The sequence below is a fragment of the Zonotrichia albicollis genome, chromosome 6 (genome assembly GCF_047830755.1).
Source record: "Zonotrichia albicollis isolate bZonAlb1 chromosome 6, bZonAlb1.hap1, whole genome shotgun sequence".
Classification (NCBI taxonomy): domain Eukaryota; kingdom Metazoa; phylum Chordata; class Aves; order Passeriformes; family Passerellidae; genus Zonotrichia; species Zonotrichia albicollis.
The window spans coordinates 44546013-44559641 of record NC_133824.1 but is presented as its reverse complement, the minus strand read 5'-3'; the positions used below and the strand labels follow the sequence as shown (position 1 = coordinate 44559641).

General features: G+C 39.3%; 1 long non-coding RNA gene across 1 annotated transcript in view; it reads left to right on the top strand.

The window, feature by feature from the left end:
• Positions 1-1160: 1160 nt before the first annotated feature.
• The window catches only part of LOC113459224 (uncharacterized), a 310290-nt gene continuing 297821 nt past the window's right edge, over positions 1161-13629 (top strand). The window contains exons 1-8 of the long non-coding RNA XR_012580874.1: positions 1161-1298; positions 1411-1527; positions 4108-4236; positions 5491-5578; positions 6395-6450; positions 6698-6766; positions 7256-7485; positions 8223-8347. This is a non-coding gene — a long non-coding RNA (uncharacterized LOC113459224). The remainder of the gene's footprint in view (positions 1299-1410; positions 1528-4107; positions 4237-5490; positions 5579-6394; positions 6451-6697; positions 6767-7255; positions 7486-8222; positions 8348-13629) is intronic.

Below are 13629 nucleotides of genomic sequence, written 5' to 3'. Positions count from 1 at the left end.
AATTTGTGAGAAAAGCAAGCTGAAAGTGTTTGTCAAAAGAGGTTGATTTGTAGATGGAGAGTGTCAAAGCAATAGTTTTTCTCAAGTATCTCTAACCCTTATGCACCAATTATGGAAAAGAACGAAAAGGCACAATTCTAATAAAACTGTGGCCATATGAATAGATATTAACAATAAAAACTCCCACATAATATTTCTTAAAAATATGAGCAGTTTCATCAAAACTTTTGGATATGCAAAGTGCTGGGCAACTAGGTGTAAACTGAATTCTCATTGAGAAGGTGCACAAACTAGCCCTGCCCTTATGGCTGGGCTGTTCTGTAATTATTTGACCAAATTATCTTCACCTGGTATAAATTTGTGACCACCTCAGTGGAAGAGGGGTATCAGGGCTGATAAACTGACTCTGAAACTGATACGTTTTATAAAGCAAAAAAGAAAATAATTGATTTGCAACATTATTGGGAAGGGGAAAAAATGGACTACAAGAAGCTGTCTGCTTGTGGGGTTTTAACACTTACTGATAACCATTTTGGGGGATATTAGAGTTAAGACATTTGTTACTGCACACTTTAAAATATGGTCACTCACAAGGATTTGCCGATCTGGCTACAACCGCGTTCCCTAAAGGTAAGCTCCTTGTTCCTTTTGTGAAATGTCCCCTTGCACCATAGCACTTGGAAGTCACTGAGGACTCTCAATGACTTTTGAGCTCATTTGAAGGAATACAGGAACCTTCCACAGCCATCCTGGGGCACTCCAGCTGGAGCGGGATGAGCTGGGGACCGGGCGGTGCTGTGGGTCCGCAGGGCACGGTGTGACCCTGCAGCTCCCCAGGGAGGGTTCTGCCAACCTGGCAATCCCCGGGCCAGGCTTTCCTCATCCCGAGCGTGTCCCGGGCCAGGCTCCCCTCACCCCGAGCGTGTCCCGGGTCAGACTCCTCATCCCGAGAGTGTCCCGAGCAGGGTCCCCTCATCTCGAGCGTGTCCCGGGCCAGGGTCCCCTCATCCCGAGCGTGTCTCCTCATCCCGAGCGTGTCCCGGGCCAGGCTCCCCTCATCCCGAGTGTGTCCCCATGCCGGCTGCCCCTCCTCCCTCGCCGGCCGGTCCCGCGGCACCAGCAGATGGAGCTCCAGGATGCCGATTGCTGAAGGGATGAAGGGATGACCGTGGAATCGCTGTGGAACGGGCAGGGGACACCTCGGTGCTCTCCTGTGGTGCTGCCCTTCGCCCTTTGCTGCGCCGATGAACTTGAACTGAGAAATGAATACGAGCGCTTCTCAGGATCTGAGAAATCAGGTTGGCTAAAAGAAAACAAAACCCCGAACTTTGTTAAGCATTTAATAGAATGATAGAATTATTTGGTTTGGGAGGGACCTTAAAGATCTCCGAGTTTCCATCCCCCTACCAGGTGCAGGGACACCTTTCACCAGACCAGGCTGCTCACACCCCATCCAGCCTGGCCTTGAAGGATGGGGCATCCACAGCTTCTCAGGCAACCTGTGCCAGGGCATCACCACTCTCAGAGGTAAGAATTTCTTCTTGATATTCAATGTAAACCTACTCTCAGTTTAAAATAATTCCCTCTTGTCCTGCCACTACACATTCACTTGATCAGTTCTTCTGTTGTAGCTCCCTTCATGTATGAGTAGGCCGCAGTTAGAGCAACTCTGGAGCTCCCTCTTCCCCAGGCTAAGCAAACCCAACTCTCTCAGCCTTTCCTCATAGGAGAGGTGCTCCATCCCTCAGGTAAATTTGGTGGCCTCCTCTGGACTGGCTGCCACAGCTCCATGTCCTTGCTGTGCTGGGGAGCCAGGGCTGGGTGCAGCAGTGCAGGAGGGTCTCACCAGAGCAGAGGGGCAGAATCCCCTCCCTCACCAGCTGCCCACAGTGCTCTGGATGCTGCCCAGAGCAGGGTTGGGTTTCTGAGCTGACAGCTCACTCTGCTGGGTCATGTCTGTTTCATCCACTGTTTATTGCTTGGTGTCTCTGCCCAAGCCATGCTTCCCAAATTTCACCTGCTGCCAGTGACACTGCAGCTCTTAATACCAAAATATCACTGTCAGGGCTGTTGAAGATACTGGTACTCATTAAGCCTATTCTGCATATTGTGTCTATTGAAGTAAAAGCTTCTGTGCATCCATATTTAGGTTTTTACTAGAATCACACTACTGAATGATAAAATACATAATTTTCCATCTCAGGGAACAAGTTTCTTCAGGTGTTGCTGGGGCAGGGTGGCTGGTGGCACTTTATCTTCTGTGTATTTCATGCCAGACCTTTCCAAAACAGAAATAACTCTCTTTAGGCCCAAAAGAGAGAAGCAGGTGTACTCACACATCACAGGATAAATATTTAGATAAATATCAAGGACATCTAAAACCCTATCTAAAGCTTTCCCATGGACTTTCTGTTAGTACACACTTATGCTGGATTCTGTTCAAAGCACAGCTAAGTAGCACAGAGCAGTCAGAGCTTTCTAAATTTCCCTTTCAGATAAAGAAGTTTAGATGTCACATGTCAAACGTAATCTGACCTCAGGGGTTTCAACCTAGTCTTTAACAGGCATTTCTCACCCTTGAGAAAATGCCTGGCTTTTGAAACAATGCCTCCTTTCAAGAACTTTGGCTTAATATTGTGGCATGAAGGTCAAGATTGTCTTGTACTGACTGACAGAAGCACAGCAGCTTTCACAGTGGTTCCTTTCTTCATGTGTGGCTTTTACTTGTGCTTAACATTTTGAACTAGAAAATGAAGAGAATGGGCAAGTATCATTTTCTGTGTGAGGTTTTGATGTGTTTTGTCTTTTAGCCTCACTATTGTTGTCGTGTTGTCATAATACTGAATTCTTATTCTCCCAGCTGATGCCCTTTATTTGACAGGACTGTTTACTTTTGTTGGTCTTAAGTTTCTGGCAAGGTACACAGACAATTTTGACTTGAACCTTTCAGTGGAAGGACACAGGGACAATGCAATGTGTCTCCTCTGTGCAGGCTACCAATGGAACAAACAAAGAACAGACCTGTATGAGCCAGGTCAGCTCAACCCAGACAAAATGAAGGTGAATTACAGCACAGGCAGGCTGGGAGCAACCACCAGGAGGGCTGGAAAAGGTTATATCAGAATGGTTATATTCTCAGGCCTGAATAGAACTTGTGAAAGGAGCCTGCAGATTGTACATGTGCAACTGAGCCCCAGAGGCTGTTAGCCAGCAGACAGCTGGGGCAAATTCCCCTGGGAACAGCCCTGCTTGGGTGAGATTACACATCCTTGTCACCACCCCTCTGCATGAAGTCCTTCCACTCCTGCCCTGGGTGACTGTCAGAGCTGGCTCTAGTCCTGCTTTCCTGGGCTGGGACAGCATGCCAGGAATAATGCACTTGTTTGGCAGCTGTGGATTGGAACATGAATCTGCAATGTGGGGCTCTTAGAGGAGCCCGTGTTGCTCTCGATTCACAAGCCACAGTGGTCAAACAAGCAATTTTTTTTGATGTAGCTGGCATGTTATGTGTGACCTCTTCTACTGGAAGTGGCCTTTTCTCAGAGGTACCTGAGTCACTCACTGTCACCTCAGGCTACATTTGCTGTGATGTATTTTTTTTCTCAGACTGAAACTGAAGTAATTTAGAAAGGATGGCTGGAAGGACAAGAGAGAGATGCCTTAAATAGTAGGGCTCTCCCCAAACTCTCAGGAACAGCAAAAGCTGAGGAATTGAAATATACTTATAACATTCCTTTTTTCTTTTTTTTTCCTAAGTTGCCTTTTTGCCTGAGAGGCATTGCTTTTTATTAAATAAACCTTTGCAAAAGCTCTCTTAGCATTGGTACTTGTGGTCACAAGCCAGGGACAGAATTGGAGATGCTGTGCCCAAGTCACGGTAAAATCGTAAATGGGGACTCCTCCCTAAAGCTCAATCCAAGCAAGGAAAAAGTCAATATCCCTAAAGAAACAAGAGCAGAAGTGGTCAAATTTTAGTGGGAATGCCATGAAATAGTATGCAAATCAGGGAAAACCCCATTTTCTCCCTAAATCACCACAGGAGCCATTTTCACCTGTTTTCATGTTATTCTGGGGATGACAAACACATCCCCATGTCTTTATGTCTAGGAATTTCATAACCCTTCTTCAGGAAAAAATAGTGTCAACTACCCTGGGACACAAGGAATGCACAATAACCTACCTGGAGAAATGGAAACATCTGTTGTGGGAGTCCCTGAAAGCTCAGCTCTTAAATGGGTGAATATCTGACATCTAACAGGAAATTTTGGCAAGGTGGCCTATCTGTTTGAATTACAGTGGTTTCAAAGCTCTGTGTAATATGGTGATATGAAGAGTTTGGGAGAATGTCTTTAAGCCTGGCTTTTTAAACTTCTCCTCTTTAGGACTATTTTTTTCTGAGGCAAATCTGGGGAGCCAGTGGTGGCTTTGGTAAGAGATGCCAAGTTCTTAAAAACACAGTGGGAGAGGCCACTGGGGTGAGCCAATTCCAGTCAGCAAGTGTTGGAACTCAGTGCCCTGAGGTAACTGGGAGATATTGCAGCACCTTTAGATTCCTATTTCATAATGTATAATGAGCAGAATAAAAGCACTTTTTAAAAATAGAACTTTTAAATTTTTTCTTTCCTGTGTTTTTTTTTTTTTTTTAACTGGAAAATCAAATCTATTTCAATCAAGTACTTCAGGCACTGGCACCTATGAAAGAAAAATGACATTATTTTTGGAATGGAAAGAATATTGGAAGATTTAGAAGAGAAAATGGATAGCCACTCCATGGATGCAGCTTCTAATGTGCTGATCCCCAGAGGTGCTGCCTCTTGGGCTGGGAGCTGCCTGCAGGCACAAGCACTGATGTAATGTTTGCTGCCTCTCCAGTGCTGATTAACTTGGGGGGAATAAATGCAATTAGTTGAAGTACTTTATATGTCATGCTCCTAATGAATGTTGTAATTTAAGAATAGTACTTAAATTTATTAGAAGCACCTCTTTAAGAGTATTGTTTTGTTGGGTTTTTTCCTAAAATAAATTTATCTAGGTCTTAATAATTCCAATGCCAAGAATGATGCAGTATCTCTTACTGTTCCATTTGTCCTGCACAATTTTGTGAATAAAAAGGATGAACAAATACATGACACTAGGCATGGATTCACCTGTGTGCAGGGACAGCCTTGTGCCTCCAGTCCTTGTGAACCATGGGTGGCTTTTCTGGATGGTTCTGAGCTTATTTACATGTCAAATGTGATTTATTGGTCATGGTGTTTGTTTTAAATGAGTTAAAAAGTAGAGAGCTAATTTATCTTACAATTATTAAATTGTAAGTATCTAGATTTTTCTGGCTTACCAGCTGAAGATTTTGGTATTCTCTCATATTTAACAGTCTGTCTGTTTTCATTATGAATTGAATTTGCAATAAAGTACAGGGTTTAATTTTGATAAAATTATTATTGGGGAATGCACATTGCTAACTTTCTCTGTTTGCCCATAATAATCCAGTTTATCCAGATATTTCAGAAGAGGTCATCTAAGAGTTACTTGACTGAAGCACAGCATGTTGGCAGTGTGAAATGACACCTTAAATCAAGTAAGTCCTTTTACTTTACTGCTACTTTCCCCCCTCTTTCCCAATAATGTAGCTATGTCCTGATTATATGGCACTACAAACATTCAGATTCCTTGATCAAATCTTCTCCATAATTGTGCAGACCTTGATCCTACAAGGCCCTTGCATTCTTCACACAGAAGCTTTGTTTTGTTTTGTATTATTCATTTAAAGATGGTTTGCAGTCAGTTTATTTTGATATTCTGAAACCAGAAAACAGTGTCCATGTCAGGGCTAAGGCACAAGGGTTAGCTGCTGAGTCTGGCTCTCTTGCATAGCTGTTCTGGGGTTAGGATATATACTTAGTATTCCAGATCTCTGATATTTTTCATAATCCTTGAGGAAAAAAAAGAGTCAATTAATGAAAAGCAAAAATTTTTGAATTATATACAATTACATCATGCAAAAGACATGCAGTGAGAAGGTAGGATTGCATCTGAGTGTTTCCCAGCATTGAAAATGTGGCAGATGCATTGTTCCTCAAAAGTAATATGCTCTTCCTGAAATGCATTATTTACTAGAAACTTGGGAGTTTGGGGATTTGGGTTGGTGTGGTGGTGATTTTAATTCACCATCTGCCTCCCTAGACCCTAATAGCCTTTCATTTATTTCATATTCACTAGGGCATAGAAAATGCTCAGGGTGTTTAAAATATTATGTGGTTTAAAAAGAACCAGATAAAAGAAATTATAACTACTAACTATAGGGGGAATTACAGTGAAAAGTTTTTGAGTACTTTCCAGGAGGATGCACAAGCTCAGACTTGCCTAATTTATTGCTACCTCTGTCCTTTCACAGTCACTTTTTCTGAGCCATTTGGGAAGCTTCCTTATCTGCACATTGCTCTGTAAGGGGTAGGTGTGCCATCTGCATATTATTGTAAATTAGAGGATCCATCCATCTACTACCTTAGATGAGCATGGCTTTCCTGCAGGACTTTGTTAAATTGTGTAAATTTAATTTTCATATCCCTTCTGGAATATTGAACAAAACTAATTTTATGACTGTAGGGTTTGAAAGCAGAAGGGGCAGTAAGTTAATATAATTAATCATTGTGTCATTGCTGCAGAATAATGGACTAATTCTCTTCCTAATTTCCAGTTACTTATCATTTGAAATCTCCCAGGGAAAACAGCACTGTGTAGAAAGAACAAGAAACAACCAATTAAAGTAAGTGTTTTGTTTCATCATCTTAAGCAACTGTAACAGAATAGAGGAAACTCTGGTTGTGATTTATTAGTTGCATTTTTTGAGGTTTTTATATACAGTTAGATATTTGCATGAACTGCTTCATATGGAAAAAGTAATGAATTTCCCCATATTGTCATATTTTTGTGCATCAGATTTGCATTTTTAAAAAACAGTCAAGTACACAGAATAATTAGCTTGGGGTAAAATGAACAAAACAAACCATCTGAAACTCTTTAAAAATTTTAGATATTTTTTTATGCCAACTCTGAAAAATTAAACTCCCCTGTAATTATAAAAAATCCACAGTGATGTGCCAGCAGGTCCTAATTTGGGCCTCTTAAACTAAATACTTATGTTTTGCTTACAGGACTGTTTCAAATATTTATTTTACAGCTGATCACTTTAAATGTACCTACTCCCTGTCACTCATTTTGGTGTGGGACTGTGGGATCTGCTAAATCTTTGCAGGTTCAGGTTAAACTGGCACAACCAAGATGACCAATATCTCTGATATCCCTCCTGGGTTTGGAATTTGGATGATTTTAGAGAGAATACCGAGAAGGTGAATAAGAACAAATAGGAATGAAGCACTGGGAAGTACTGGATCAGAGATAGAGCTAAAGGAGGAGCTGGAGAGAAAAAGCATCCCAGGAATGCGAGTGTGGAGCCCATAAAGATGCAGCTGAGTGCCAGATGAGGTGATGGAAGGGCAGAGTGGGAATGGAGCAGGGAATAGGAAGTTTTGGCATGTGTGACATAAGGCTCTGTGGGATGGGTAGGACAGGATGTGAATAGAAAAGAAAGATGTTTTGGCAGCTTCTGTTGCTGTACAGAGTTCAGCATCATTTCTGGCAGCACGCTGGAAAGCATTTAAAGGCTGAGCTTTCAACTAAAAATTCTCATTAAGTAGAGGCCCAGTAACCCTGTCTAAAAGGTTAAAGCAAAAACACCAAACAAGGCAGCATTTCCTCCACTGATTTTTATGTAAGTACAGCTAATTGAACTGAACTTGGAGGAAATACTAACTTGAATTTTTTTTATTTTCTTTCCTTGAACAGGAACTCAGCATGAGCTGTTTGTTAGTTTGAAGTTTTAAAATTTGGAACAACTTTAGTCACTGCTGAACCCAAATGAGGACCAAACTGAATAAGTAACATATTTAACTGTCTAAGCAGATGTAAAAATTAAGCATCAGTTTGTAACAATTCTGTTTTCTGCATTTTTTTTTTTGATCCCACTTTTCAATTATCCTGCCCAGATTTCTTCCAGGCTCCTGCTTTGAGTCAGGTGATGCTGTAGATTGTAGAGGACCTTCTGGTGGGATGAGTTGGACAGAATTCATGTTAGAGTTTAGACCATGTGAATAGCATTCTTCAAAGTCTTCTTTTTTTTTTTTTTGACACTGCTCAATTGCTGCTTCCATCCCCACAACAAGCTTCAGGAGGGGTGCAGAGGAATGGCCTGCCTGCCTTTCACTAGGGAGGATATCTCTCCATGTGGTGCTGTGCTGCATAATTGTCAGATGAGCACTGCTGCGACAAAGCCACTTGGAAAAAACAGGTATTGTGCGGGTTTTCATCTGGAGCTGACATCAGGGGTTTTAAGAAAAAAGCTGAGAGATTCATATAGAAATTGCCATGCAAGAGTTCAAACCAGTTGTGTGCTGCACAAGCAAGCTTTTGGAGTTTGATTTTTGCTTTCCTCTGTCTGGAGAACATGGTGTCAAGCACCCATTTTTTATTTTAAGCATAGTCTCAAAGACTTGATTGTTCTTTGATCCTAGTGCTGTGCTGAAGGTAGTTCAAAGTTATAAGGAGTTATGTATGCTGTGTCTTAATGAAATGCTTGTCTGAAATTGAACTGATAGCCTGCTGTGAAAAAATCAATTTGCCATCAGCAACTGAATGTACTTGATGCTCAATTTAGTTCACCCAACTATTTCACGTTTGTTCCCTGTAGTAAAACAAAAGGGTCCTGAGAATTAATTACAGTGTTAGCATCTGCTCATGGCAGCTTTGCTGATACACTTGGTGGAATAAGATACTTAAGGCAGGAGGGAGATGGAGTGTAAAGTTTTTCCCACTGCCATTTCTTATGCAAATATCTTTTAAAGGATAGGCTCCTCTGGTGTTTCCTGTACTTTTTCTTTTGGTATTAGAGCACTCAGTTGTTTTTAAAACTAGCAAATGCTAATTGCTTCCAGATAATTTGTGTTATGTCACTTTTTCATAGTTCATATTTCCATAACTGTTGCTGGCTGCTCAGTGGAGTATTGTTTATTTGAACGTTTGGAATAGCATTTCTTAGTTTAAAGTAAATCCCAAACATTTTGGGGTGTCAGTAGATGAATGAGAAGTTGCTGAAGTTGCAGGTTCCTGAGATTCCCAATGTTGGATCTTGTGTTAGTGTAATTCCAACCTGCTGTGCCAAGCACGCTGTGGAGCAGCCTTGAATGCTGGACAAGAATACTTTTGTCTTGTGCAAAGTCTTCTTTAACAATTGTACCTATTTTAACATTAAAAGTTGTCAGTGTGCTCACATGCCAACCTAAACTGAGGTTTTATTTTGTTGAACACAGAAACTGAGCTGCAACACAAGCAGCTATTAGTAACTTTAGGATTTAATATTAGTAACTTTAGGATTTTAGTATTTGATAATTTTGTATTTTAAGTCATATTCCAGTAAATAAACCTTGGTCGCTTGGTCTAGGAGATGGATCAGGTCCCATACTTTTTGTCTGGGCTTTTTTTATTTTATTTTTTTGGCTGAACCATCACAAGGTATAAATTATCTTTCTTGGAATGCCTGAGAAAACATCTCTGAACTTCAGGAGATTTTCATTATTTGTAAGTTGTCTGTAAGTTCTGTCAGGTCAGATTTGAAATGTGTTCAACCACATCACTGTATTTTGGAGAGGATCATAGATTTCTGTGGAAGGCTGCTTGAAATTTAATCTTGTCCTGTATGATTGTGATGCCTGTAGTGATGGTAGAGTTGTCCTGTTGGTATTGGAGAATGATTTTACTTAATGTAATTATAATAAACCCCCTAAATTTGGTGAAGTAAAACCAGGTTCATTTCAATTGTCTGTCTATTAGGTTGCCATGAACCAAATGCTTTTAACTTCTTAACTCATAAGAAGATTGTTGAAGCAGTGCCTGACACTGGTCAGGTGTTAATTACTGGTAATTAATATTAAAGCAAAAAGAAAAATATATAAATTAAATATGTAATAAATTAATACTCTTATAAAACTGCAGTAACATAGTGTGACATTTAATATGCACACCTGCATATCTTGTTTCTTATATCCTCTAGAATTTTAACTGAGGGTTCAAAGAGTTTTTCTCAGCAATGGAACAGCATTTCTGTATTTTGCAGATATGCTTTTTAGAACATCACATGGCATGAAATTTAAACTCTCTGCACGTAGAACAGTTTTTGAAAGAACATTTGCTACTCCTTCAGAGTGAACACATCCTCTAAATAATTATTTTTGTATCTACTTAGCAAGGCCATCCTAATCAGGAAAAATGTCATATATCTTTATAAAAATAAGGTGGTTATTTATTAAAAGTGCTGCTGAGAATGACTGTGATCTCTTTAGACAAGAGCAGATAGGTGAATTGAGAACTAATAGTTTCTATGATTCTTGAATATAGTTCTTATCAAGGAATATGCTTCATATGTTTGGCAATATTGAGGGGACAGAAAGGTCTTATCATTCTATAATTTTTACAGTACATGGTAATTGTTGCCTTGATCATACATTTTACATTTTTACATAAGCTGTAATACTTCCAAAGCAATTTTTTTCTATGCTAGCTTTGGTCCACAAGGTGTATGGAATCTTCTGATCTCCATTCCTTGCATGTGAAATAATTGTCAAAGAGAAGTGGTTTTCTTTTGAATACTTCAGCAAAACAGAAATGGGAATTTGTATGTGCTTTCAATTTGCTAGGAAGGGAAACAATTAATTTTTTTCCTTTTTTTTTTTTTTTTTTGGTGTGGGAAAAGTATTCCTCATAGCCTAATATTTAATACATTTGGGAGGAAAACTGTAGGTTTTGTACACCACTTAATTTCTCTAGACATTGAAATGTCTTCACCTGGAGAAGCAGCCTATTTTGTGTCTAGCATTTTTCATTAGAGGTACTAATTAGCAACAGATAACAAATGATGCTGTTATGCATTAATACTCAGAAGTGCATGCAGGATGGATGGATCCACATTGGACCCATCGCTGAAATTGGGGACACCTGCTCTCCGAGCTCTGGGCAAGATGCCAACTGCAGAAATTATCTTGAAACAATATACTGAGTATTTAATATGGTTTTAAATAGATGTTTTGTGGATTTTTTTGAAGTAAGCACCCTTTGTGTGGCTGCTTGTACTGCTTGGAATTGGACTTGATTGTTCAGATTGTGCCAGGTAGAAGCTACAGTGGAAGGGTGAGGGGAGTATTATCTTTATCCTGTTTGGTGTCATTAAAATATAGAATATTTTGTTACACTCCTATTTAACATAGATCGGTTTTTAAGCCAGATAATTGCCCTGATTAATTCCTTACTACACTTGCCTCTATGGCAAAAGGATATTTCCTTCAGCTTTAAAGGGTCTTCATTAATTATCTTTCCTTGATTTGTGGTAGCTACATACATCACATTGCAACCCTCACCTTCATTTATGGTAGCAGAAGGGTTTCAAGTCCACCTTAAAATACTTCAGGGGTTGAACTCGTGTGTGTAGCTAAGAAAAATAAATCCAATAAGGTCCTTCTTTCAAATAACCCCCTCTCTGTAGACCATGGTGGGACATATGGGCCACATGCACGCAGAGCAAAACTCCTCTCCCTCTCCCTCTCCCTCTCCCTCTCCTCTCCTCCTCATACATTTGCCAGATATTGATTTTTCCCCCTAAATTTTCCTAAAATAATAAATTATAAAATCAAGCAGAACTTATTATTTATGAGGTTACAGCACAGCTGCTAATTTTTTCATGCTCCTGTACGTACCAGGAAACCAACCACATGGACATTTTATTTGTGAGATGTTTTCATTTTGGTGTTTCCATGTTTGTTGGCTGCTTTGCACTGAAACAATGTTTCCCTCTGCTTCCTTACCCAAGGCAGAAAAGTCTTGATTTGATCTTGTCTAATTTCTCATGTTTTTAGCAAGTAGGCATAGAAAGGTAACAGGGTTGGATTTTTTAGATGATTTCTCTTTTCGTGTATTGTCTGCAAACCAGAAGTTTAGATTGAAGGTAGGGAATTATATCAAAATAAGTCTTTAATAAGCCATCACAACAGGTACATAAATGGTATTGGAGGCTGTTCCACTACCACAGCCCAATGTCTACTAAGATAAATATTTATGTAAGAGGGTGGTTTTTACCTCAATATCTTATTTCACTTACATTAGTTTTTTAACAATGGAAACCACTCCATATTCTTTGTACAGCAGTCTGTCCAAAAATTCTGCAATAGTTTGTGTGTAACTGAAAAACTTTTAGGGGCCTTCCAGCTGAAGAAGTTTGGAAGAAGTGCATTAAATTTGAGGAGGAATATAGACAATTGTATTGGATGGGAAAAGTAAAGTAACAGTAAGAATTAAGTTTTATTTCTCTTCAGTAAATAACTATTTTACAGCAGTGCACAGGATTCACATGCCTCTGTTTGTATTCTTAAATTTTGATAGATTTCTGCGCTTTATGACTGTTCAAACTGCATGTTGATTGCAGTGGAAATGAATGACGTTTGATTTAGTACCACTGAGTTTTCATTTTCATGGAATACCTTAAGTAAAATGCACCAATGTGGTATAGTCTGGAAGATCCTAGGAACAGTTTTCTGTACCCTTTTCCCCCTTTCCAATCCTTGAGAGCCAGTCTTTGAGATTATAGATATTATTTTGAGATTTTTGCATAAAGTAGATAGGTGAGCATGTGTTTGTGTGCCTCAACCATGTGTGTTCCTGGGAACTTTTATATTTAATGTAAAAGAGAAATTGGTACCTTCCCAGTTCATGATAACCAAGTATGGACTTAAGGAATGCATATATTTGATTGTGGCAGAAAAGCAAACACAAAAGAACAGCACTGAAAACATGACAGCAGGGTTAACATAACTTTTAGGGAGAAAGGCATGATTGGTTGCTTACCTTTTCCTTCTGCTAAATAGAATTACCTCATTTGTGACTTTGCATTAAATTCTGCCTTACTGTCATGTAGAAAAATAATTTTTAATTCGTGTTACCTTTAATGCATTTCAGAGACCCATTGAAATCTGTAATTACTTGCAATTTTATAATTAATTTTAAGTACATAATGACATAGTTGTTTACCTATGTAATCTGTGTACTGGTATGTGACTTCATGCAGCATAGAATGCTTTTTTTTTTTTGCAGACCTATGTTTAGCTGATGTTTGATTTAATTTTTTTAATGATAAACCTTAGATAGCTTTTAAAATTGAGATTTTTGTGTGTAAGTACTGAGTGACTGGACTGTTTTGATTGGTATCAGACAGGTTTAAGGTTGGCTTTACATTTAAAGCTAACTTTATACAAGTTATAGAGTTTTCATTATGAAAGATTTAATACTGAGAATACCAAGTATCAGTACACAGAATACCAAGAGATTTTTCTGCAATCATGTCTAAAACACTTTCTCTTTTATATTTTTTATGGGAAAAATGTTGAACTGGATGCCATGACTTGCAAATTGATCTCCATCTCAATGGTAAAATCAGTAAACATTTGATGTGAAAGGAAGAAATATTGATGATTTCTGAATATAAATTCTAAAAGTCTTGGTACAGTGGCCTCCACTTTTCATCTGAGGTCA